Consider the following 24,960-nt stretch of genomic DNA (forward strand, 5'->3'; position numbering starts at 1 on the left):
TTTCATTTTGAGGCAGGATCTCACACTGTAGCCAAGACCGGCTTAGAACTCATTATGTAACCTACACTAGCCTTAAACTGGCAAGGATCCTCCTCCCTCAGTCTCCAGGTTCTGGGCTTACAGGCATGAGTACCATCTCTAGCTCCCATGCTTTACCTGGCATTTTTTAACTTATCAAAATCAATGTGCAAATTGGAAGTAATATAATAGTAGTAATTATTATTAATTATATGCTGTTTGTTTATACTATATATAATTATTTCCTGTTACTATTTATTCACCATTTAAGGGAGAATTAGAAAACTCTGATAGCAACAGCTGTAGTTTAGAAGTCATGGCTTTGGGTCTCGAAAGCTCTGCTTTTGGAAATCTCCCAGAACATACTGACTTTGGGACAGAGTGGAGCACGCTTGGGCCACTTACACACAGGGAGCCGGCTCACTGCTGCCGTTTGCTTCAGTTTAGTTTCCTGTAATAAATAATTGAAAACAAGTCTTAAAAGACTGTGGTTTATTAGTTTTAAATCCTACAGAGTAAGCATTTCACAGTTTGAAGCATTGATTTTTAACTCAGTAGATGAACTGCAGAAAATGAAACTACTTTTTAATTGGATTTATTATAGTTCTCCTGTATGAAAATGTCCAGGAAAATCATTTTGGAATTTTAGGATATAAAGGAAAAAAGAAACAAAAAGTTGCAGTATTTTTCTCGGCAGTCGTTCATTTGTTGACTCATCTGTGCATTTATTCAATAAGTACTTCGGGTTAAAGACTCTTTGAGTGATGGGTGTGTGCCAGAGACCTTCAGGGTGATGACAAGCTAGACAGGATGCCTGGGCAGTGCAGAGGGTATCAGCATGATGAACCTTATCTGGGAGGAAGTAAGATGATGTGGCAGTGTGTACCAGGGATGGCAGTGTGGCTGGAGTTCAGAGACAGCTGAGTGCTGAAGGAGAAGGAGGAGTACATGGAGCCAGGGAGTGCAATTGGCGCATCGTTACGTAGGCTATGATGACGCGCCTGTCTGAAAATGTCTTTAGGATAGATCCCTCCCTTGCAATCACTGTATCCCAGGACAGAACTGTGTGCAAGGCTCTTGATGCAAAGTATCTCTGCAAAAGCAGTGTGTAGAGTGCTGGGGTGGGAACACTGAACACCAAGTAGATGAAACCATTTCTCATTGTTATGGTTTGCAGCTCTCTGATGGGTTTGATGCTGAATATTTCATGCATTTATTTATTATTTGCCCTTCTTCTTGATATGTATGCATACACGTTCATGTGTTTGCACAGGTGTGTGTGTGTGTGTGTAAGCCGGATATAGATTTTTCTGTCTTCCTCAAACATACTCATCACTTTATTTCTTGAGACAGGGTCTCTCGTTGATTCTACTAGACTGAGTGGCTGAAAAGTGCCTGCAATTTTGCTGTCCTTGCCCCCCCCCCCCCAGCTCTGGAATACAGGCATAGGCCACCACACCTGCCATTTTGTTTAGGTGTTAGGGAATTGAACTCAGGTCCTTGTGAGGCAAGCTCCTTGCCAAGTAAGTCAACTCCCTAGCCTCATGTTGATCCTTGGTGCTCATGTCTTTCCCCATGTATAAATTCCTAGACTTACATCGTATTGGCCTCGTTATTGATCCCCAAACACTCTCTAAAGAATAATACTGGTCTTTTCCATATTAGTTTAATTTTTTTACATTTCTGATTATATCTTATCTCTTTTAGCATTAAGATTTTTTAAGCATAAAATGTCCTATATTTCCATCATTGTTTTCACTTTGAAGATTTTCCATCAGAAATGGTATGTTCACCTAAATGATTTCCTAGATCTTTTAAATTTTGTGTTCTATTTCTTTACATATAATACAGTCCAAATGGAGTTTATTGGAATGTCTGTGCGGCATATCTAGATTGTCTGGATTATTTGGGGGAGAATTTAGCTGATTTTACTCTCTGCACATGCAGTGTTTGTATATATTTCCTTTGTCACTTACTGGTACCTTCTTTCATTCTGTCTCCTCTTTGCTCATACGTCTTTATATCCTTACGTCTTTGGCATGTGGCTTGTCTCTTTTCCTTCCTTTCCTTTTGTAACTTTGCCTTTACAACTATTTAACCATGGTTCAGTAACACCGTGTATGTTTACAATGATGTTATAGAACCATCAACACTATGCATGACCGAATGTTTCATCAGTCTCAACTGAAACCCCTTACATATCAAGAAATAACCCCAAGCCTCACAGTGATTGAAATCACAGTGCACTTGTGAACACTTGATGTAATTGCTACCACCCAACCTACAGCTCTGTAATTGTTTGTATGTGAGTACAGTATTCTTTTATTTTAATTTGAATATGGTTTTTACTTTTTAATTGGCACATACTAAGATTGCATATCTTTGGGGCACAACATGACACTTTTAATACATGTAGGAAATGAGTAATGATTGCAGTTTTGACCAGAGTAATTGGCATGTCCATCACCTGAGATATTTCATTTTATAGAGAACTGTGGCATTGCTTTAAATGCTTCTCCTAGTTTGTCTGAGATCCTGGGAGTCATGGCTCTATCACTGCCCATTCACCCAAGCCTGGCATTAATATTGTTTCTTTTCTCATTGAAAAATATCTCACAAAGGCAACTTAAGGAAGGTAGAGTTTGTTTTGTTTGGGTTCATAGTTTGAGGCTACAGTCCGTTTTGGAGGGAAAATGCGGTGGTGAGATCTTGGCTATAGTTTTAGGCACATACAGCAACTCTAGTAGAGAAACAGATGAATCTGGTGTTTCAGTAGTCTTTTCTCCTCCGTGAGCAGTCGAGGAAACAGTCCAGAGTTATACTGCCTGCTTTCTGGGTGGGTCTTCCTTTCCTCCTACACTGAGACCAGTCTGTTACTGTGCTCACAGGTCAGAGGCGTCTCTCCTAGGTGGATCTCCATCCAATCAAGTTAGCCGTCCAGAGTAACCATGACACTATCATCCCAGATTCTCCTACCTTTCTCTCTCTTGTCTGCCACTCCCTTGTCCTGCTGGTCCTCTGTCACTCCGAGTCCTCTAGTCTCTACTCGCTTTCCACTTTCCACCAGCCCCACCCTGTTCGGGTCCTCACCACTGGTCACAGGAATTATTGCTTGGTCGATCTCCTCCCTCTTCTTTTCCCACTCTTCCTCATTCTGGCCTCACATGTATTCCCATACCACTTCTATACTTTGAAGTCTTCCTGACGCTTGTGACCTTTGGGATAAAGTCCAGATTCTGTAGAAGGCCTTCCGAGCCCACAGGTCTTCCTTTACATCAGTTGTCCTCTCTCCTCTGAGCATGCTCGCACGCACGCGTGCGCGCGCGCGCGCACACACACACACACACACACACACACGGTTACACAGGTCTGTGCATATACACTCATGGACATACACCACCAGCAAGTTTGTGGTCCATTTACACTGGCTTACATTCACACTGACGGTTTCTCAATCCTGGTCACGGTGCTCTGTCTTTGCTTATGCCTAGAAATGTCTCCTGACCCACTTCCCCACTACCTCGAGCTAGTAGTCCTCTGATTTCTCCCTGCACTGTTACCTCCTGCATCTGAGAAGTCATACTGCTGCAGTGCAACTAAATAATCTACTCTCTAAGATGCCTATGATGAGGCAGTTTATTTCGCAGCCCGCACTACACGGTACAGCCGATATTCTCGAGCCCACTTCTTTCATATCATGGTATTTCTTTAAGAATGATGGAAGTGGACAGAAATGATTTTTCACAATGTTCCTCATTGTGACCTCAGTTGAGACCCCTTGCCTCTCCTCATCCTCTTGTTAAACAGAATAATTCAGTGGCTTGTTTAGGGAAGAGGTCACTCTTTCCCAGCACCCTTCACGTTGGAATGGACCATTAGTGTGCATGGCACGGCCTCCTTTTTGCTTCGTTATGGTGACTGTTAATTGAGCTTGTCTTTATTGCACTATCTCTACACAGGCCACTTTGTTATAACCCATTTTCTAGTAATTGGCTATGTACCTTCTCTGAAGTGCAGGTTTTCTTTGAGCTTGGAAAATGCATGAGGCACACATGAACTCTTTCACTGAACTTTTGCTGCCATTACAAATAAAGATCAAAAACTACTGCCCTGAAAGCCGAACTCCAGGCATTTAAATCATGACTGGAAACCCTCAGGAGAACAAAAGAAATGAATTCAGCCATGTTATTATTAAACAAAGACATCATTGTGTTGTGGTGTGAAAAAGCATTTGTTTTTTCCCTAGGAGATGACTTGAGATTCATTCCCCGGAAAGTTAAAGTGTCTAGGTGGTTGCATTTTAATGAAATATTACAAATGGAATAAAGCCAATATTTAAGATTTGCCTCAAATGTGTATATAACCTCACATAAATAGGTGGAAATGGCAGAAATAATAGGGCCATGCAGGAAAAATGTGCACTGTCTGGTCCCATCATTTATGCCCAGACTTCTCAAATTTGCATTGCATGACCTGCGCAAAGAGACTTGACTATCTTGAACATCTGAATTTTCAGTGACTGTTACTAGAATGTCAACATCTATTGCAGTATCCTTTTCAGCTGCTTTTACTGAGTTCTAGAAAGAGACTGATGAGCAACTAAGTAGATGCTGTTGCAAAACTAACCATGTAAAAGTGGTACTCAAGGGCTCTATTCAAGGTTTGCATGAATTGTGCCAGTTAACCTAGTATGGATTAATTCAAGCCTTAATTAACCAGCAGGTACTATGAATACTATGTGTCTAGAACATAGTTGGACATGGGAAATCCATTGCACCCAGTAATGCCAGCCACCACTTATGAAATAATTTGAATAAATCTTGTGATCAATTCTGAACCACTGCATTATGCTAAAACTCTAGAGGAGTGAAGGTGAGAATTCTTCCTGTTGGCCACCTGAATAGTATGCAACTCCTTGGACTTGTATATCTTTTGCCCATCATCTCATAACAGTCATTGCCTTTGGAGAAATGGTCCCAGAAAGGGCTACACAATACTGTCTTTGTGTTTAATTATTTAGATTTTTGTCTCATCCATGTGTTTCTTGTTTACAAAATTAAAACAAAATAAAAATGTGTTATTAAGGTGTGCGACTCGGGATCTAGGTGATAGAAAAGCCTCCGAGTCAGCAATTGTGGAGAGGTAGTGGTGGAGGAAGAAAGAGGGGAGACTACAGAAAGACAGAAGTGCTCAGAGCACCAGTATTAAGGATGGGCTGTACCGGGAACCAATAGCACAGGACCACATGGGGGCCTGCAGAAAGGAGAGGCCATCTTGCTAGGGTTTTGGAGTCAGGTTGTCTAGACATGAATTCTAACTCTAGTCACCTGCTCACTGGACCTTCTTAGACACACAGTCTCTGAACCGTAGTTTAGCTACCTGCCTTGTGGGGAGACTCTTCAAATGGGCATGTAGATCAAGCACACTGCATGATGCCTAGCATATGGTGAGACTTTAGGTAGAACAAGAGGGTTTAGTGTGGCTCATAAAGAGGGAGGAAGCCCCAGGCAACAGCAAGCATTTCCTGACTTTGGCTGTCAGACTTCCCAAATCCTCCTCAACTCCGTCCACTTCTGTTAGCCTCTGACATGAGGCTCAACCTGCTGCTGGCTTTATCTGAACACCAGAATACCTTCCTCAATTGTCTCCTTCTCAGCCACAGGAACAATTGAAAACACGGATTAAAAGCTCCTAATGTTTCCCATTGCCAAAGATAAAAGGCCCAGGAACCCTGGGCACCCACTCCTTTCCTGCCTAGCTCCCAGAACTGGGCCTGGGAACTTCCACGTTAAATTCATAGAACTAAAAACCCTGACTGTGTCAAAGCACCGTTGGTCCCAGATTACGCTGTTGACCCTGGTCAGTGCTCTTTTCTCTGTCAACAACATCCTTCATTTTCTCTCTTCCTATCTTTCTCTTGTCTGTCCCGGAAAGCCCGTTGGGGAGTCCTCCTCTGGCTCCTGTATTCTGCCCCAGCATGGACTATGCATTTGCTGGCCCTGCTCAACAGTTCTCTGTGCTGATGTCCTTGAGCAAGAAGAGAGATATGCTCTGACCCTCCCTGCTGACTTGCCTTTCTTAGGAGGTGGTGGTTAGGTCTTCTTTATCTCACAAGGTTCAGCTCTCTCCCCTCCTCTTTTGACTCCTTCACACCCTATGTCTACTGGAGGCCCCCGGAGGACAAAGTAGAAAGTTTGTCTGGAGCCAACTAAGGGAGGGATGGAGAAACAAGACTCACAAGTTAAAGGGACAACCCTCAAATGAAGCTCAGTGTCTCCTGTGATGATGAAGTTTGATTGTCAACTTGTGTGTCTAAAATGTTAATGAGGTACACCTTTGGGTGTGTGTGGGGGAGGGTACTTTTCCAACGAGGATTGAGTGAGATGAAAGATCAGCCCTGAATCTGAGTGAAACTATCCCATGGGCCCCAGGCTGAATCAAAAGGGAAAAAGGAAAAAGCCATCCCTCTAGGCTGTTTCCTGGTCCACTCCCACTACCGTGGAGCCACCTACCTGGATGCCTTCTTTCTCATGGACTATATCTTTTCCCACCTCCAGCCATAGTAACTTCACCTTTTGAAAGCTGCTTTTTGTAAGTAAATAATATATTTTCTGTGCCAATTCTAATGAGGACCTGGTCTGGTCTAGAGGATGAAAGCAAGAGAAGAAAGATTTCAGCTTAGGAGACTAACAGTTTGGTGTCTACGTTGACAAAGTGAAAACAGGTGAAGAAGAACCATCCTGGGAAGAAGTAATTAAGTCATTCAGAACCAGAGATAATGGGACTTCCACGTGTTGGTGTCCTGCATGCAAATAAGAATATGACTTGTGCTCACTTTGGTAGCATGTGCTCGCTTTGGCAGCACGTGTACTAAAATTGGAATGGTACAGAGAAGATTAGCGTGGCCCCTGCACAAGACTACGGCTCAGCACAAATGCAGCTTCTTCTAAAAGAGAGATAGTATTTTAAAAGCACGTGATATCCTCATATAATAAAAATGCTATTGTTCCTAGGCACAGCCTGGCATCTAATCTATGTGAGTTATGGTTTTAGTTTCTTTGATCATGCCAGTCATGTCTCTCATGTGCTCTTCCCAGTGTATGCTCGGGTCTAGGTGTACATTGGCAGTGTAATAATTAAAAAATAATGACAGCTATCATGAGGCTGCATCATCCCATTTGGTAATGTGTGTCTGTTTTCAGTGCCTGCTCACTAGTTATTTTGCATATTGCAGTAAACGTTTTAGATATTACTTTCTATATTTAATGGTATGTACAGAAGACATGTCTATGTCTAGACTCCAGGCAAATCTAGATAGATTGTCTGGATCAATAATAAGAGAATCAATCAATAGCTTCTATTCTTATTCCGCTTCCCTTTATTGAGGTGGGGGAGTCTTAATTTGCATTTTCTAGTTAGAACAGTATGTTTGCAATGGTGACATGAAAAGTTTGGTATTAAAAATTTCAGAACTTCTGCAAAAAACATAACGAACTTGAAAAGGCTTCGTATCCACTGTCTCCCGTCTTCCTCCTTCTATCCTGGAGTCTAATACAAGTCACAGGGCTTTGAATGAACAGAGAAAGATGATGCCAGTGCCATCCGGCCCCTCTTCAGTTCCCTGCAGGAAGACACCCCTCCAGCTCACACCACACAACCTAAGTAAACTCGATTCTGTATTTGCCCAAACTAAGCCCCAGAGGGCACCAGGCTAAGGGCCAGATGAATTGACAGAAGTTTGCCAATGGACACATGACCTGCCCCTTCCTCCGTCTGAAGATACTGAAGATGCCATCACAAGAGGTTGTTAGGAGGTGTGACCACTTTATAGGTAGCTTATGATCATGAAATTAAAACCTGCACTGCCTCCCCATGGAACTTTAGAAGCTTGGCACACCCAAACATAGTTATCCTTTTCCATATCCCTTGGAAGTCAGCCAAAGGTCACTGACATTTTTATGCTCCTCTTGGTGCAAGGAAAATAAGATATGGGAAGGTCAAGAGAAAAGTTAGCTTTTTGCTGTTTTCCCCTTTAAAGTTCATTTCTGGGGCTCAAGAATTAAGAATACTTGCTACTCTTGTAGTGGACCAAATTTGGTTTCTAGAACCCATGTGAAAGATCAGTTCTGTATCCCCAGTTCCTAGGGCTCTGCCTTCCTTTTCTGGGCTCTGCAGGCGCTAGACAAGCATGCTGCACACATATGCCTGCAGGCTAAATGTTTGGGCACATAAAATGAAGATAAATATGTCTTTAAACTTTATTAAAGTTCAAGTCATTCATTATTCCCTTCATTGATACCCTGCTTATTCCTGCATTCCTCCATGAACAACTGTTCACAGGGCATCACGCATGCTCAGTGAACTAGAACCACATTTGCTCTCACACTTATAACAGGTTGACTCTTCACTTCAGAGCCGAAATCACCGTACAAAATCCAGAGCCATCTCTAGGAAGAGTACTTTATGACCCATTGAAATTAGAACATTCATTAATACCTAATTCAGGGAGCGGTTTTTGAGCACACACCAAATTCTATTGGTTGTAAGCTTCCTAGCTTCCCTTCTTGGCTCTAACATTCTTGAATTATTTTCTAAACATCTTTACCATGTTTGATTATATTCTCTCTACTTTTAACTTATGTTCATGCTGGCCTTTAACTTTTATAAGGAACAGAAAACACGTGGAATTTCCTTTGTATGACTGTTGTAAATTGTGTTTAGGTTGGTTTAGGCTGACAGCTTACTGGTCAGGAAACATATTAACACGACAGCATTCTGGGTGAGAATTTTCCTATTATTAGAAAGCTAAATGGACTTGCCCGTATGTGTGCATCTGTCAGGTTGAGGGACCGTGGTTGAGACACCCCAAAGAATTTTAAAACCGTGAGAGCTTCGATGCATTGTCCCATTGGGGTTTTTCCGTGATAAACCTGCATCTCATTAGGTCCGCCCACAGTGATGAGTTACGTAATGACTTGATTCTCCCTTCCCTTCTTCACTGGGTTCTGCCCTTTTCCTTCAGACTTCATCTTCAGTGACCCATGATGCACGCTGTTTATCCTCAGTGGGGCTTCTGCCTCCCCTCTGCTGCACAGACTCCTGTTCAGCCACCAAGATCCTCCTGCAGATTTCCCTCCTCCAGGGTGCTCCCCCACAGGTCCCTCATGGCCCATTCTTAGCCATTTGCTCCCCTAAGATTCTCCTGGATTTTTGCCTTTATTCATCCAAGGAACACACGCCAACTCGCTTATTGTTACCTTCTTCAAGCAACCCCACATATATCAATTGCATTATGAGACGTGCATTCGCTGACTGGTACTTGCAGTGGACCACTTTTTCCTGGAGGCTGCTTGAAAGTGAAGAGCATCACACCCATGCCTATGTATCCAGTACCCTATTCCATTTGGAAGTATTTGCTCTTAGACAGTAGCAGTACCCTGCAGTGGTCTTGAGTAAGATAACTTCTCACTTGCCGGCCAAAGCTTTGAGATTTATGCCCTTGGATCAATCCCATTAGCCATGGATGTGGACTAGAGCCAAGATCAGGAGCAGAGCCGATGGCTGACAAGGTGGCAGGATCATCTCCTCAAGTGTGGCCCTGAGCCCATGCTATCTATACCTGCCAACTTGCAGCTAATCGGTGCATTTTTGGAGCAGGTGTTCCCTGTCCTATGTCCGGTTGCTCCAGAGCAGAGGGGAAGGGGACACCTGGTCACAATTTGTATAAACAGATGCTGGATAGAAACGGCTTAGGTTGCTGGCTGTGTCAGCCCTGTGTACAGTGCGTAGAGAAGCCTTCTCCAGGGTGCACAGCTCCTCTGCCATATGCTCCGTGCCCTTCTCCATTCACACAACCCAGCCGATTCCACGAGCTGACTCTCTTAGCTGCTCATTTCTCCTGTTGAAATCACGGAGATGTCAACAGGACATCGATCTGAACGGAGGAGTAAGAAACCATTCTATTTATTATTCTAAGATGTTTCCATTCCTTTATGGCATTAATACAGTAGCATTGATGGCCATCTATTAGCCTTCCAGAGTGACATCGGGCTGAGTTGGGTGTAAAAGTAGAATGTCGTGACCAGTTTAAACCATACCTCAGCCTAGAACCCGCTCTGCGCTCACCCACAGAGTACCTGGTCAATGGGGTGCCTGTGTGATCCAGCATCTGCTTTACCTCGGTGACATAGAAATATCTCAAAAGTAGCGATTATAAGACTTACACACAGAAAATTAGAATAGCAGTCTTTCCGTGGATTGGGAAGAATATGAGATCACAGAAACAACATCAATAATTGATATCACCTCTGGAGTCAACAGCAGTTAATATCGCTGTTGATTGTGCGGCACCGAACACTCACCCTGTAATTAATACAAGACTTGCCGCTAGGTATCACCTGTTATCTTCCTTTTCAGTGGAAGAAACTGGTTCTAGCAGATACTCATGACAATAAAATCATAGCCATATCAACATTGACTACTAGTAGCTCTGTGGTCCATCTCACACACCATGTCAGAACAGTATTCAAACCTTGGTTTTCACAGTCGCAGAACGAAGCCTCCTTGGGGAAGAGATAATGAATTTTCAGAAACTCCATTCTGTTTTGAGTCTAAAAGTAATTCTTAGTGTGTGGGTGCCCCCCTCGCGGTCCTGAGTTCCTTGCTCGTGCTCTCTCTCCTGGTGCTCCTGATTTGGACCTTGAGATTTCAGTCCGGTGCTCCAATGTGGGTCTCTGTCTCTGCCTCCTTTCATAGCCTGATAAAGGTTAATATTCAGGAGGATGCCTATATGTTTTTCTTTGGGTTCTCCTTATTTAGCTTCTCTAAGAACCCGAATTATAGGCTAAATGTCCTTTATTTATGGCTAGAAACCAAATATGAGTGAGTACATCGGTAACTCACCAAGGCCAGCTGGCCTGGGTCTGAAAAAGCCTGAGTTAAAACCGGTCTCACTGAACATAGCGGACAATGAGGACTACTGAGACCCCAAGAACAATGGCAACGGGTTTTTGATCCTACTGCACCTATTGGTTTTGTGGGAGCCTAGGCAGTTTGGATGCTCACCTTACTAGACCTGGATGGAGGAGGGTGGTCCTTGGACTTCCCACAGGGCAGGGAACCCTGATTGTTCTTTGGGCTGACGAGGGAGGGGGACTTGATTGGGGGAGGGGGAGGGAAAGGGGAGGCGGCGGTGGGGAAGAGACAGAAATCTTCAATTAATTAATAAAGAAATAAATAAATTTAAAAAAAGATATGTTATAAGAAAAAAAAGTAATTCTTAAATGATTTTTTTTCCCTTTCTTTCTTCAAAACAAGGGAGCTCGTTGAAATTCCTTTCTGTGACTTCCCTGGGCAGCGCTCAGAGCTCACCGGGTGTTGGGTGTAGTCTGCTCAGAGCAGAGAGCCTAAGGGTGCCGTTCATGAGTCAGTCATAGCGAGCATGGCACTTTTCTTCCAGCAGATGGCAGTGAAGTGACAGGGGACATTCTCTAATGCTCACAGTGCTGCCACCAGGGAGCCAGAAATGTGGAGGAAAGACGATAGAGTTGAGGACCTGCAGTAAATAGCAGGGGCTTGTGTTCTCTGAAGAAGTGGCCCCCAGTCCTCACATCTGTCACCACTTCTCCTAATCATTTCATTTTCTGCAGCGCAGTATTTATGAACCATGGAGCCTCCGTTGCAATGAGAGATACATTCGGAGGAAGAGGAGGACTTTCCCTGTCCATGATTAAACCATAAAGCAAGAAGCGTTTTATGTAAGATTTTTAGCGAATCTTTGGCTCCTCTGGTATTTTGTACACAGCGAGGCCATGACCTTGTGTGCATTTTTCCAGAAAGAGCTCTTCTACCATTTGCCAGGTCGGGTTAGTCTGGAGTTTCTAAAAACTGCGTTTGACTCTTCCCATTCTTTCTGGCTCTTCACCCATGATGATCCTTGGGCCGTGGGAGGAGGGCTACTCACACAGGTACCTCCTTCAGGGCCAAGCACTCCAGGCCGCCTGGCCTCTGTACCCTGGGCAGCTGTGGGTTTCTGTGATAGTTACGTCTAGTAAAAAAGGGAGCATCGCTGGCGAGGTTGGCAGATGCACCAAAGGGGGAAAGGAAGATTGTAAGCGGGTCAGAGGCAACCATTTTCTGGACACAGTGGGGGCAGTTTCATGTATGGATTCGCAGCAGTTAAAACATGCACAAGGTCTACCCAAGCTCAAGCCGGACGAAATTCCAGAATGGGGAGAAGAGGACGTGAACTTCCACCCCTGTCTAAGGAGCTATTGGCAATTGGTAACTGCTGGAAGAGGGCAAACCAGTTTTCCTCTGTAGCCCCCCTCCCCCAATAAAACTTTAAAGAAAAAAGCCAAGCAGTGGTGGTACACACCTTTAATCCCAGCTCTTGGAAGGCAGAGTCAGGTGGATCTCCGTGAGTTCGGGGTCAGCCTGATCTACAAGAGCTAGTTCCAGGCTAAGTTCCAAAGCTACAAAGAAACCCCATCTCAAAAAACCAAAACCAAAACCAAACAAACAACAACAAAAAACCCAAAGGTATAGCCCCAGGTGGGTTGGCCAGTGAAGGCCACGTATCCATGAGTGTGGATTTTTGAAAAGTCACCATCATACAGCTTAGGGTGGTTCTGGGAGGGGATGGGGAGGGTGTTGTGTGTGGGCGAGTGGGTATCAGAAGGGTATATCACCTGAAAAAGCCTAGAAGTAATCTGTAGAAAGAGGACAAGAAGTTTGAACCCCTTGAGTCCAGGCAGGTTACAAGTGTAAGAAACTTGCTAAGGATTGGGGAATCTGGGACATATATATTTCCACGTTTGAAAAAGGGGGTCCTGCTCAGTCCTCCTGAGAATTACAAAACTGTAGGCCCTAGGTGAGTTGAGCCTGGGATTCTCTAAGATAACGTCACAAGAGGGTCTTTAAAAAGAGGTACAGGGTATTTTTGAACTATGTAGCTAAGTTGTCATTTCTAACATCCTCTCGGGTGAAACCGGAGCATTTATAGGTCACAGATGTCCCTTAAGCCACCAGTTTGATGACCAGTTAAGACATCAGGCTCACATGTCATGTTCAAGACCTGGCTCTCTGTAACAGCTACTAAAGAGATGTTATTGTTGCCATGGCAACAGATGTGGTGAGTCACACTCTAGCATCCCCCCTGTATTGAGGACTATTGTGAATATTCTTAGTAACTTCTTTAGCCTTCTTACCAGTTGAATGAAGGTAGATCATTTGTGAATTTTGAGGCACTAACTTTGCATTTACTGAACATTAGTTACCTTCTAAGCAGGGGTTTCTAGGTTTATATCTTGACTTAAGATCCTAAAAACACCTATGAAATACTCAGGAAACAGAGGCACAAGGCCGCCATACTGTCCAGCTTTTATCCTAGACTGTTGCCTCTAAGAACCTGGTTCTGCAGCCCTAACATTCTTGTCCCCCTCTCCTGTCTAAATCAGGTGCTCAGGAGGTGGGGTGCTCTTCAAGTGACCCCCGGTGTGGCACTTAGCACTGACCGGAAGCCATCTGCCTGGGGTCTTCTGTGAAATCCGACTCATCTTTATGCACCAGCAAGCATGATCTATTCAATCTCTATTTTATTTTTTTAATCTCCTCTGAACCCAGCAGATCATAAATCCTTTGCTAAATGAGATTTCCAAATAATGGTGATAGATGGCCTTGTCTTTTGTCCCCTGACAAGCTTGACCCTGGCTGTCTTCACAGCAGTCAAAATGGGCTGTATCCCAGGAAGCGCCTAAAAGAAAGAAGAAGCCATAGTTTAATCCTCCACTCAGAGTCTGAACTTCCCTTAGGCGTCCTTAGACAAGAGAAACACACAGAGAAGGTGATAGATTGCAGCAGTAACAACAGAGAATTAACTTTAATCTGCGGCAGTCCTGAGAAATCCGTGTCTGGTGTGGGAGAAGGAGATGGTGACAGAGGAACATGCAGGGATTTGCAGAGTGCCATCATTTCCAATTCTGTTCGAGAAAGCCAGTGCTGAGATCCAAACCCTGCTGAGAGATTGATAATGGAACACCCAAGGAGAGAAGGTGGGGTAGGACAGGGTGTAAATTTACTCCGAAGATGTCCTGTGCTGGGAGTTATGTCAAGAAGTTCTCTAATATTCCACTTAAAAGATATTTTATTGTATTTCAGGGGGAAATTGGGCCATTACTTTGCAGCTTTTCGCTGTTGACAAGTTTGTGTGTGTGTGTGTGTTTCCTCCTGTAAGCAGTGTCTTACAGGCTGGTTTTCTTCATTAGACTGTGTTTGGGCACAATGTTTCATCGTTCTGGGACGCCCTTTGGGTAAAGCAAGCTCCTGAATGTCTTTCAATAAAACTAGTTCAGGTAAAGAGAGGAATATGGAGAAAAAGAGAAATCCTTGATGCTGTGCGTGGGAATGGAAAATGGCATGATTATTCAAAATAGCGTAGAAGTTCCCAGACTACCATACAGTCCGGTACTTCCGCATCTAATTACACGGACAAAGGAAAGCAGTGTGAGAGACAAGCCATGTTCATTGCAGTGTGATTGACAAGAGGCGGGATGTAGAATCAGCCTAAGTGATAAGTGAGCCCATGTGGAAGATGCAGTCTGTACACCAGAATCGAAGGAACAGGGAGCCCTGCCACTTACTAAAATGAGGACGAAGCTGAAGGCCATTGTGCCACACCTTCTGTGTCTGTAATGACATACGTGATATAGTCCATTTACAGCACAAACAGTCTGCTGTAGTAGCGGTGGATATTCTTACACGTGATCATGTGTCCCCTGCTCTGAGCTGCAGTTAGTAGCACACTGCGGGGGTGGAGGAGCTAAAGAGATACAGCTTAAGCCGAGCACTCGCCTAGCATGGGAAGACCTAGGTTTGTTCTTAAGTAATCCAAATAAATAAGAAAGGAAAAGAGGGATGGAGGGAGGACAGCAAGTGTGTGGAAAAGAGAGGAGACCAGTGTCTCTGGTTCCACTGAGGACACACGTCCTTAGGATCTACCTTTCAGAAGTTTCACCACTTCTAATATTGCCATCTTGGGGCTTGGGCCTTTGATATTTGGGCCTTTGTGGTACAGCCAATGTTCAAATTTTTACAGGAAGTGTAATGAGGAAAATTTATAAAGATGAGTAATCCATGCCCCTGCTCATCTGTGGAGTCTAAAAAGTCTAACTCTTGGAAGCGGAAAGCAGACACTGGGCTCCAGGGCCTGGGAGACAAATGGGATGTTGGTAAAGAGAAAAACCCAAGAGGACTAAGACGCAAGGATAACGCTGTATTGAGGGGAGTGTGGATGCTGAATGTCATCAGCCTACCAGGTAACCGGGGCAGCCGAGGATATGCCAATTCATCCTACCAAACATTTCACAAGACGTGGGCATTTGCAAACCAACTCATGGTGCTGGTCTTTCAAACACATTCATTCATCTTGTTACCATTTTTACCTTAGTAAACCTAGAAGGAGGGCCCTTTGGCCTGAAGTTTTATTGTGAGAATTCAATGAGAAAATGAGAATTTCCCCAGTCCATGCTCAGCACTCACACCTCTGTGGAAGTGTAAGCCACGTGATGACGACAGTGTTAACAATAAACACAGGATGGGGGAACAGTCACCATGACCTAGCAGGTTGCCCGAATTCTTACCAGAATCCAAGTTCCCCCATCTCACCATTTTTTTTTTACTTTTATTATTATTATTTTTTCTCACTTTGGCCTCTCTTCACTTCCTCATTCCCCTGTGAATTTGGCTATTGCCTGCCTCTGGTCCCATCACTTGGATTCTCTGTTGAATTCTTGAGTGGACACAGGCTTTGTCATAGCTAATGACCACTTTGGGGGAGGGCTCCTGCAGGTTAATCCTCCCTGCTTTATGATGAGAAGGTGGATTAGACCATCTCTAGGGGTCTGGCTGTGTCTGGTCATCAGGTGTTCTCAGCCAGGGCACCTGTGTCCTGGACTCCTTCTGATCCTCAGCAGTCCTCTGGTACCTGCCCACCCTGACGAGGTCCCAGTACACAAGATGGCCTGCCCTTGCTGGCTTCAGTGGCTCACACAGTTGCTAAGACATCTAAGAATGGGGTAATCTCATTTTAGGATATGTCTACAATTTGACTGCTTTTCTCTTTTCCCTAATTTCTCCAGCTCTTCTGTTTTTATGAACAGCTCAGCCTTTCCCCTTTCCTAAAGTCACTATTAAAGAGGGCTGCCGTCCGTCTATGCCTCGTTTCCTCAGGCAGAGATCAGTGACTGGATGTGTTTGCAGAACATCTCCAAGGAGCAGTTTGTGTTATTTTCATGGAAAGCAAAGTGAAATACGTGGGCACTAGTGTTTAAGTGAGGAAGAGGTGACCTTCAAGTTGTGATAATGAACTCAGAAACAGAAGAAATGGTTCACAGAAACAGAATCCTTTACAAGGTGATGAATGTAGATCTCTTCAGAGAGGCACAAAAGTGAGCCATTTCCTGTCTTTGTTTATGTTTCTATGCATCCTACATACCAGCACCAAAGCCTCTTCACACACACATACACGTGCACACACACACACACACACACACATGCACACATACACGCTAGCACAATCCTCTGCTGGCCATTGGCTCGTTGCTGTGACCAAAGCACTGTTTTCTTCAAAGAAGAGAAGAGGAGACTCGATGATACTCAACTGACCCAATGCATGTGCCGGAAATGACAGTTCAGCCAGAGCTGGGCTTTCATTTATTAAGTAGAATTCAGGTCTGCACTTTGTGTTCTGAGTTAGAATGTCAACCCCGTTGATGGACTCACTGCTTGTTTCTGGAGGCTCATTGTCATGGCCACACAAAGATGGCGTTAGCCTGACACTGAGAATTCTGCATCCTTCGATCCCTTTCCCGTTGTCCTCTTAGTCCCACATTCGACCCCTGACCTCTCCCCTCATGGCCATCTGTGTGACTTAACGTTTGCCTCCAAATTGCGTGTGTCGTATTGACCCCTGGTTTTGCCCTGCTCCGAGGAACAGTGGAGCATGCACACTTCCCTGGATCAGAAGCGGTAGCTCTAAGACTTACCCCTCCCTCCTTTACTTAAGTTTTAGATTCTGGCCTATCTATAGGCTATATTAATGTATTCTGAAATGAGCTGGCTCCCTGTACTTTGTTCTCGGGGTGCACGTGTTCTGACTGGAGGCCGGGGACACCTTAGCTCCTGGCCTACAGGATGCAGACCATCACCGTCACTAGGAAAGCAGCAAGGAGGTCAGTTCGGAGCTGGTGCAGATGGGATGACTAAGTGGTACGTTCACGTGCTTCCACAAATAGACGGTCTTAAAGCAGACAGGCCATTACTGTTCCATTGCATTAGTGCCGTAACAGCCTGTAAGTGCACATGCTAGGCCAGAGCCCGCACTGAGTGTGAATGTGGGTTTGCGTCTTGGTCACCTTTCTCTTGTTGCTCTTGCTGCCTCGGAGCGGGGGAAAACAAGCTGGCTTGTGGGTTTCCTCACAGTGGGCAGCAGCAGAGCCCCGATGAATCATCTTGTCAGGAGCACCAGAGATAAATCTGAGGGGCAGGCAGGGTGCATCATCCCCCTTCCCTCCACAAACAGGCAGCACACAGACTCCTCTCGATACGTGCGGTGCTTTCTGCTGACAGTGGAGAGGTTCTGGTTTCACATTGAAAGTCATTGCTTCACTTTATCTCTTATATGCAAGCTTTAGAAGTAGTGTCTATAAAATCAGGCCATTCTAAGGGAAGCCTCCGGTAACTTGTTTAAAGTAAATTTCTTGAGTATGGGCTATGCATTGCGAGTCTATGCAATGAATAAAACAGACCCTTTTCCCTCATTAAAACATAAAACCTTGTTGGGAGTGGGGAGAGGCTGTAAGCAAATCAATTATTGAAGTCGTGTGGTGGATGGGTGTCTACTGACGTGGAGGGAATAAGCAGGGAATGGCGGTCTGACGGCCGAGGGCACAGGCAGAACTTGAAGGATGTGCCTGCCTCACTGAATTCTTTTCCGGAGATCCCACCTGACCTGGCCTGGTTTCCCTGCCCCACTGGCTCTCCTTTAGCTAGGTGCTGTAAACAGGCATGTTTCCAGCCTTCTTCCTGGGACACAAGGCCACCATCACACTCTGGGTCCAGAAAATGCATGGGCCAGCTTTTGTCTCTGCCTCTACCATTGTTTCATTTTGTCTGTAGGAATTTTATTTTAAGAGCTATGGATCTTTTTCTTATCAGATCTTCTACTTTTCTTTTTAAAAAAGATGTTTCCAGTTTTATTTTATTTTTTCAAACCATCTTTTTTTATTTTACAATTTATTTTACCAATCCCATTTGCCTCTCTTTCCCCTCCTCCCACTCCTCCCACCTTCTCCCCCATCCACTGTTCAGAGAGGAGTGGGGAATCAATAAAGTCATATCTCTTGAGGGAGGACCTAGGCCCTCCTCCTGTATCTAGAGTGAGTAAGGTATTTCTCCACAAGGAGTGGGCTCCAAAAAGTCAGTCCATGCACTGGGGATAAATACTGATTCCAGGGCCAGTGGCCCCCAAAACTGCCCAAGACACACTACCGTCACCCATGTTCAGAGGGCCTAGTTTGGTCCTGTGCAGGTTCCCCAGCTGTTGGCCTGGAGTCAGTGAGCTCCCACTAGCTTGGGTCAGCTGTTTCTGTGGGTGTCTCCATCATGGTCTTGACCCCTTTACTCATGTTATCGCTCAACCCTCTCTACGACTGGACTCCAGGATCTCAGCCCAGTGCTTCCCTGTGGATCTCTGCATCTGCTTCCTTCAGTTACTGAATGAAGGTTCTATGATGACAATTAAGGTAGTCATCAATCTGATTACAGGGGAAAGGCAGTGAAGGCGTCCTCTCCACTATTGCTTAGATTCTTAACCGGGGTCATCCTGTGGTTTCCTGGGAGTTTCCCTGTTGTCGGGTTTCTTGCTAGCCCTACTTTTCTTTATTCTCCATCGTGTGCTTATTCACCAAGTAAGCATCATAACGTCACAGTACAGAGCACAACTCAGGCTGTGGTCTTGTCCAAAAACAAGTGGAGGTTACCTCTAGGGAAGCATCTTCTAATTTAGCCCATATGGGGCACAAAGGAAGAATTTTGAATATTATTACAAGACTCGAAGAGTTATGCTCTGCTCAGGTAGTAGCTTGGATACTCATATAAATTGCTATGAGTGTTGGTCCCTTATTGTACCCTGAGACAGGAGAGTTCTCCCCCGCTCAGTGCACGTACGCTGGGGACTAGAATAAGGCAACTGCTAAACCAAGCGCACAGTTCTTTCTTTCTAAGAAACACAAACCTCAGCTATACAGTGAATGTGCAGGTCTGGCCTAGGATTTTGGCAGTCATAAATGGAATATGTTCAGAGGACTTTGCTGGCTAGTTTTTTGTCAACTTGACACTGGAGAGGAGGGGGCCTCAGTTGAGAAAATGCCTCCACGATAGAGCTGTATGCAAGCCTGTAAGGCATTTATTACTTAGTGGTTGATGTGGAGGGCCCAATCCATGGTGGCTAGTGTCTTCCCTGGGCTGGTGGTCCTGGATTCTATAAGAAAGGAGGCTGAGCAAGCCATGGGGAGCAAGCCAGTAAGCAACACCCTTCCATGGCCTCTGCATCAGCTTTTGCCTCCAGGTTCCTGCCCTGATTTCTCTCAGTGATGAACTGTAACCTGGAAATGTATACTGGAATAAACCCTTTCTCCCCCAAGTTCCTTTGGTCCTGGTGTTTCATCCCAGCCATAGAAACCCTAATTAGGCAGGGGTCGGGCGGGGGTGGAGAGTTCATACACTAGTGTCAGCCTACGGAGGAAGTCGGTGATGGTGTCGTATAGGAAAGCAGCTTTCCTGCTCAGGAACAAACAGGAAGCTTGAGGTGACTCAAGTCTAATTTGAGATGTCTGCAATGGGTGCCCACAGATGCTAGTAACAAGAATCAAAGAAGACAGTTTCAGAATAAGAAATCAAATTTGGTTGATAAGCAAAAAGTAAGAGTCTTTTCCCGAGTCTGGGAATGGATTAATTGCTGAAGAATTAAAACAATGTTAATTCCCTTCAAGGTTAGGACACAGCTTGAAAGAATTCTACCGTGGAAGGTTAGGAAAAAGAAGAGGAGGGGTCAGTATTGTAAGCCCTAGCTCCCACTTCCCTGTGGTTTGGCGGAGGAGACCATCGTCTTCTCACACAGAGCCACAGGGAAGAAGGCGTGTTCTGTGGCCGAATGCTGGACTGCGTCATTTCCTTTCTACAGAACGCGTGGTGGTTCTAGAGCCTGGCACTGCTCTCTGGACCTGAGGTCACAGGTGAAGTCGGTCATTGTTAGCCATCCACATGATCACACAACAGAGGAGTGACTCCCCAGGGCACACAGCCAGCCGGCGCCTTCCGGCTACTCCCCATCCCTTCTTGACACGGTGCCTCCAGGACCCTGGACCATCGAAGAGTGGCTTGCTTCCAGCGTATCTCCCTTCTATTGCCCTCCCTAATTCGCACGTGTCCATTGCTAAACGTGTCCCACCGTTCACTTTTAGCAGAAGACACTGCAGTTCTAACTCTGGGGTTCCCATCCTCCTTGTGTTAAGTGTGGTAATATTCTTCCTTTGGCACAGTGAAGGGCATGAGGGTCTGGACTAGATTAGCAAATGGCACAAGGGCTGGCTCTTGGGGATACCATCTTAAAATATAACTTGTCTGAATAATGCTTCCTAAAGGGCATCGTTGGGGCCAACCATTATTAGCTGTGAGGGGAAGAAATCAGAGTACGCATTGTGAGCCAGCTGAGAATGCCCTATGCTGTTTAGAAGATAACCTAAATGTTTTAGGCATGTTGAGGTAACTGTGTTTGAGGAATACAAAGGTCAGTTGTTAAAATAAGGAAACAAGTGAGATCTTTCAAATGTGTTTCCTATCAAATTTATGAAATCACTTGAAAGGAAGGAGATAATATTGTGATCAAATTAGAACTATTCTAGTGTTATCAAAGAGTGGGGTATTTATCTATAGTTGATCTCATTTTTTATTTAATTTTTAAACAATTTTCCAGGTGTATGTATATGGAAAGGAACTTGAGACCCTTCCTTGTCAGTTATCAAAAGAATCCATAAACACAGAAATTATTTTGACATAGAAAAATAAACAGATGTGAAAAATTAGTCAACAAAACATATACAGTCTCTGTGTCCACATCCTGATGTGTTATGGTCACTTTAATTTTAATAACACTGGCGTCCATGAACAAGCTTGAAGATCTTGTTTTGTTTTGATTTTTGTCTATCACCCGCCACCTCATCTTCTTTTTTATTTATTAAAGATTTCTGCCTCCTCCCCTCCACCGCCTCCCATATCCCCCCTCCCCCAATCAAGTCCCCCTCCCTCATCAGCCCGAAGAGCAGTCCAGGTTCCCTGCCTTGGACCTTGGGATTTCAGTCTGGTGTTCCAATTTGTCACCACCTCATCTTATGAAGTCAGTGCTATTAAGATCATTTAAAATATCGTGACAAAAGGTACGAGCCAGACTGAAGGGACAGCTGCCGTAACACGTGGCCTACAACGATCCCCCACTGAAATGTGTCTACCTCCACAGCCACCTGGTTGTGGCTGTCGTGGGCTCTGACTTGGGCATGGGCAGGGGTGGGCACCCAAAGGCCTAAGAGAAACAGTCTTTTATCTGCCCCCTGCCGGATAAAATGTGTAGCAGTCCTTAAAAGGTCTTCTCATTTTCTGTTAGGGAGAAATAGTAAGAAAACTATAAATAGAAAGAGTACCCGGGGCTCGATGTAGCTTGAGAAAAGATGACTTGCCTATCGTATGCACACTCTAGGTCTGTGGAGAGCGACGACGGCAGGGGTGAGGAATTTTGGTTCTTCTTGCTCTTAAATGAACACCAGCTGAGTCATCTGCCTGAGAACCCAGTCCGTACCTGAAATAAAAACCTGAACGCAGCCACCCCAGTGATGCTTTAAATTCTCTGTAAATGTGATTCCCTTGCATTATGCCTGAAGAAAGCTGACGTTTATAGAAACCCTGAAAGAAGTTATCATTCCAAGGGATTACTCTGCTCCAAATCCGGGAAGCCCGTGTCTTTATATATTGGGGTTTGGGGGTTCATTTGTTCATTTGCTTTGTTTGCTATTGTTTTAAAGGAAGCCAGTACTCCTGAGCTGACAAAATCATCTCCAGATTATCCTACAGCATCACCAGATACACATTGGATACCATTTAGATGCTTTATAATATTTTAGCCACTACTTGGTGCCCTTCAGAGAGCATGTCGTGAAATCCAAGCGACCTGTAAGGGTGAGCCACTCCAGGTGACTGAATGCTTACTAGGTTCAAAGATGCATAGCTATATTTAAACTTGCATGCACGAAATGTGGGCCACTCTGTCTTGCAGGCTCCTGGGAGGAGGCTGTGGATGAGTCTACCAGAATGCCTTGGTCCCTGAGACAGACAACTGTGAGACAGAACAAGTTTGTCTTGGGGAGGCTCTGCTGATGCAGGAGTTCACTACCCTAGGCTCAGTTATAGCAGTCGGAAAGGACAGAGCGCCTAACTGGTGTAGATGTACCGATCTGGGAATTGTTCCAGGGAAATCTCTGACTACTGGAGGGCCTGGAGTAGGAAGTAGGAGATTCCCTTACGTCCAGGAGAGGGCTTTCTCAAGGGGCTCATATCCGGGGTAGAACCTGAGCCTGCTGCTAGGATTAGCTTAACAAGAAGATAGCCCCTAAGGTGGAGAGCCTACGGCTCCCAGACTGCTCCAGGATGAGCTGTTTCTCCTCCAAGAAAACTGGGTAGTTTATTTTTTTATATTTAACTTTATTTTATGTGCATATGGTATAAAGGTGCCAGATCCCCTGGAACTGGAGTTACAGACAGTTGTGAGCTGCCATGTGGGTGCTGGGAACTGAGGGGTCCTCTGGAAGAGCAGCCAGTGCTCTTAACAACTGAGTGATTCCTCCAGCCCCCAATAGCTTAATAGTTTTGAAGGTCTTTCTTGGGACCAGAGGACGGGGAAAAAAAACAAACAACCTGGCTGTGCCAGTAAACATGGGAACTGTTTGACCATGTTAGCCTTAAAGAAGAAGCAAACTTGATTCAAAGCTGTGTGGTAGCAGGAGGGGCAAGAGAGTGTAAGATCTTGAGATTTATCTGAATAGACATTAATAAAAGAGACCAAAGTAGTAACGTTCCCCAAGCAAGACTGTGTTAATACCACTTGACAGCTGTGTATTCTGAGGGCCTGGATTTGGGGAAGGTGTTAGATTCAGGAGAGGATCGGGAGAAGATTTAGCTAGAAATATTCACCTCACATTAACTAATAATCCAAGCCTCAGGCAACTAGGTTTATTTCTGAAGAAAAAATATAAGGGAAGTTAAAATATTTCTAGAGATGGCGTTAAAGGAACAAAAGTGCAAAAGGGATCACTCTTTTGAAAATTGTGGTATTGAGCTATTTAAAATGTAGGAGGCCCACAGACCATTTAACTTTGCCATTCCCGTTGCTTATTGGTAGCTGATGGCTTTAGGGGGACCATCTGTGGTAAAAAAAAAAAAAAATCCTGTTCCTTTCAGCTGTTTTTCTTACACAGGCTGTTTTTCTGTTGACCTCCAAAGGGCAGGTGTTTGCATTCCCTATTGATGAATAGATAGTGCTTTAGATGAATGATATGGGTTTTATGAATGAAGATGAGATGTGATTGCTGGGTTTGAAAGAGTAGAAGTTATTTTGGAATCCAGCTCTACAGACTTAAACATTCTTTCAATGTGTGTGCGCGTGTGTGCGTGAGAGAGAGAGAGAGAGAGAGAGAGACAGAGACAGAGACAGAGAGACAGAGAGACAGAGACACAGAGACAGAGACAGAGAGACAGAGAGAGAAAACAGCCCTCAGGAGTAAGTTTTCTTCTTTCGGCCATATTGGCCCTGAAGATGCTGCCCAGTTTGCCAGGCCCGGGCAGCAAGCACCTTCACTCACCCAGCCATCTCCCTGGCCCTTAACTGATCTATTTGAGTGGGGGAGGAGGACTGAAGAGGAGAGAATAGGATTAGATGAACAATTCGCATCCTGGAAATATTAGTGAAGCGGCTTAAACAAACATCGATGTCTTTTCTTCAGAGTGGCAGACTAACTTCTGTTGTTGAAGTTTCCGACTGGCAGTCTGGGTCTCCCTCGGGTCTGTGTGAACTCCTGGGAAAGATGTCTGAATTCTGATGGAAAGTCCACAGCAGATTTCGGTGTGTGGTGACTGTCGGGAGTGGGCTGGTGTTGGAAAAGAGGAAATGGGCTCCACCTCTTGTCACTTTGTGGATAGGCTGTGAAGGGCTTGTTGGTTTCCTCTTCGATGGAGCAGAGCCTCTCCCGCATCTGCTGGGTAGCAAGGCAGTTTGATTGGCATATTGAGAAGAATGACCGAGGGGAGAGAAGTTTGAGAAACAGGATAATAAGATGCATTGAAAATAGCAGTGCTTGGCTGTGTTTGCCTTTAATCCTGGTATCTTTAGAAACAGCCTGGACTCGGCTGCCCTCCGCCAGGACATTGTTTTGAAAAGAATGATGAAAGGCCTTGGGACTCCATCGGCTTGAACTCCACTCACTCGAATCCTTCCCTCAGCCTTTCTTGCATTCCATATCCACAAACCAGCACCGCCTTGTCCCTCTGAGATCTGAGAAGTGCCCAGTAGACCTTCCCAGGCACATCCAAGGTCTGCCTCTCAGCTGTAGGCAAAACCAGGATGCTCTCCTGAATCCTCGCTGAGGCTGCCCTGCTCCTATGCCTCCCTTGTATGCCACTGCTGGGAGAATATAGTGTATGACACACACATTTCTTCGTAAAGTCAGCACAGAATCTCTTGCCTTTCACATTGCATGAGGCTCCTAAAGGATATTGACTTGCTGCTGAGAAGCAAGGGGGTGGAGGGACCTGCCCTGGCTGGAATGCACAGCCTTAGCCCCG

At 44.9% G+C, this 24,960-nt stretch overlaps 1 protein-coding gene and 1 non-coding gene across 5 annotated transcripts in view; both read left to right on the plus strand.

The window, feature by feature from the left end:
• Grip1 (glutamate receptor interacting protein 1) overlaps window positions 1-24,960 on the plus strand; it is a 632,754-nt gene that overhangs the window by 331,570 nt on the left and 276,224 nt on the right. The window lies entirely within an intron of this gene.
• Window positions 6,865-6,967, plus strand: LOC126515697 (U6 spliceosomal RNA). The gene has a single exon (XR_007595916.1). It is a non-coding gene; the product is annotated as a U6 spliceosomal RNA (small nuclear RNA).

Source organism: Alexandromys fortis, unplaced genomic scaffold, assembly GCF_014885135.2.
Source record: "Alexandromys fortis isolate MF-2015 unplaced genomic scaffold, M_Fortis_MF-2015_v1.1 scaffold_154, whole genome shotgun sequence".
Classification (NCBI taxonomy): domain Eukaryota; kingdom Metazoa; phylum Chordata; class Mammalia; order Rodentia; family Cricetidae; genus Alexandromys; species Alexandromys fortis.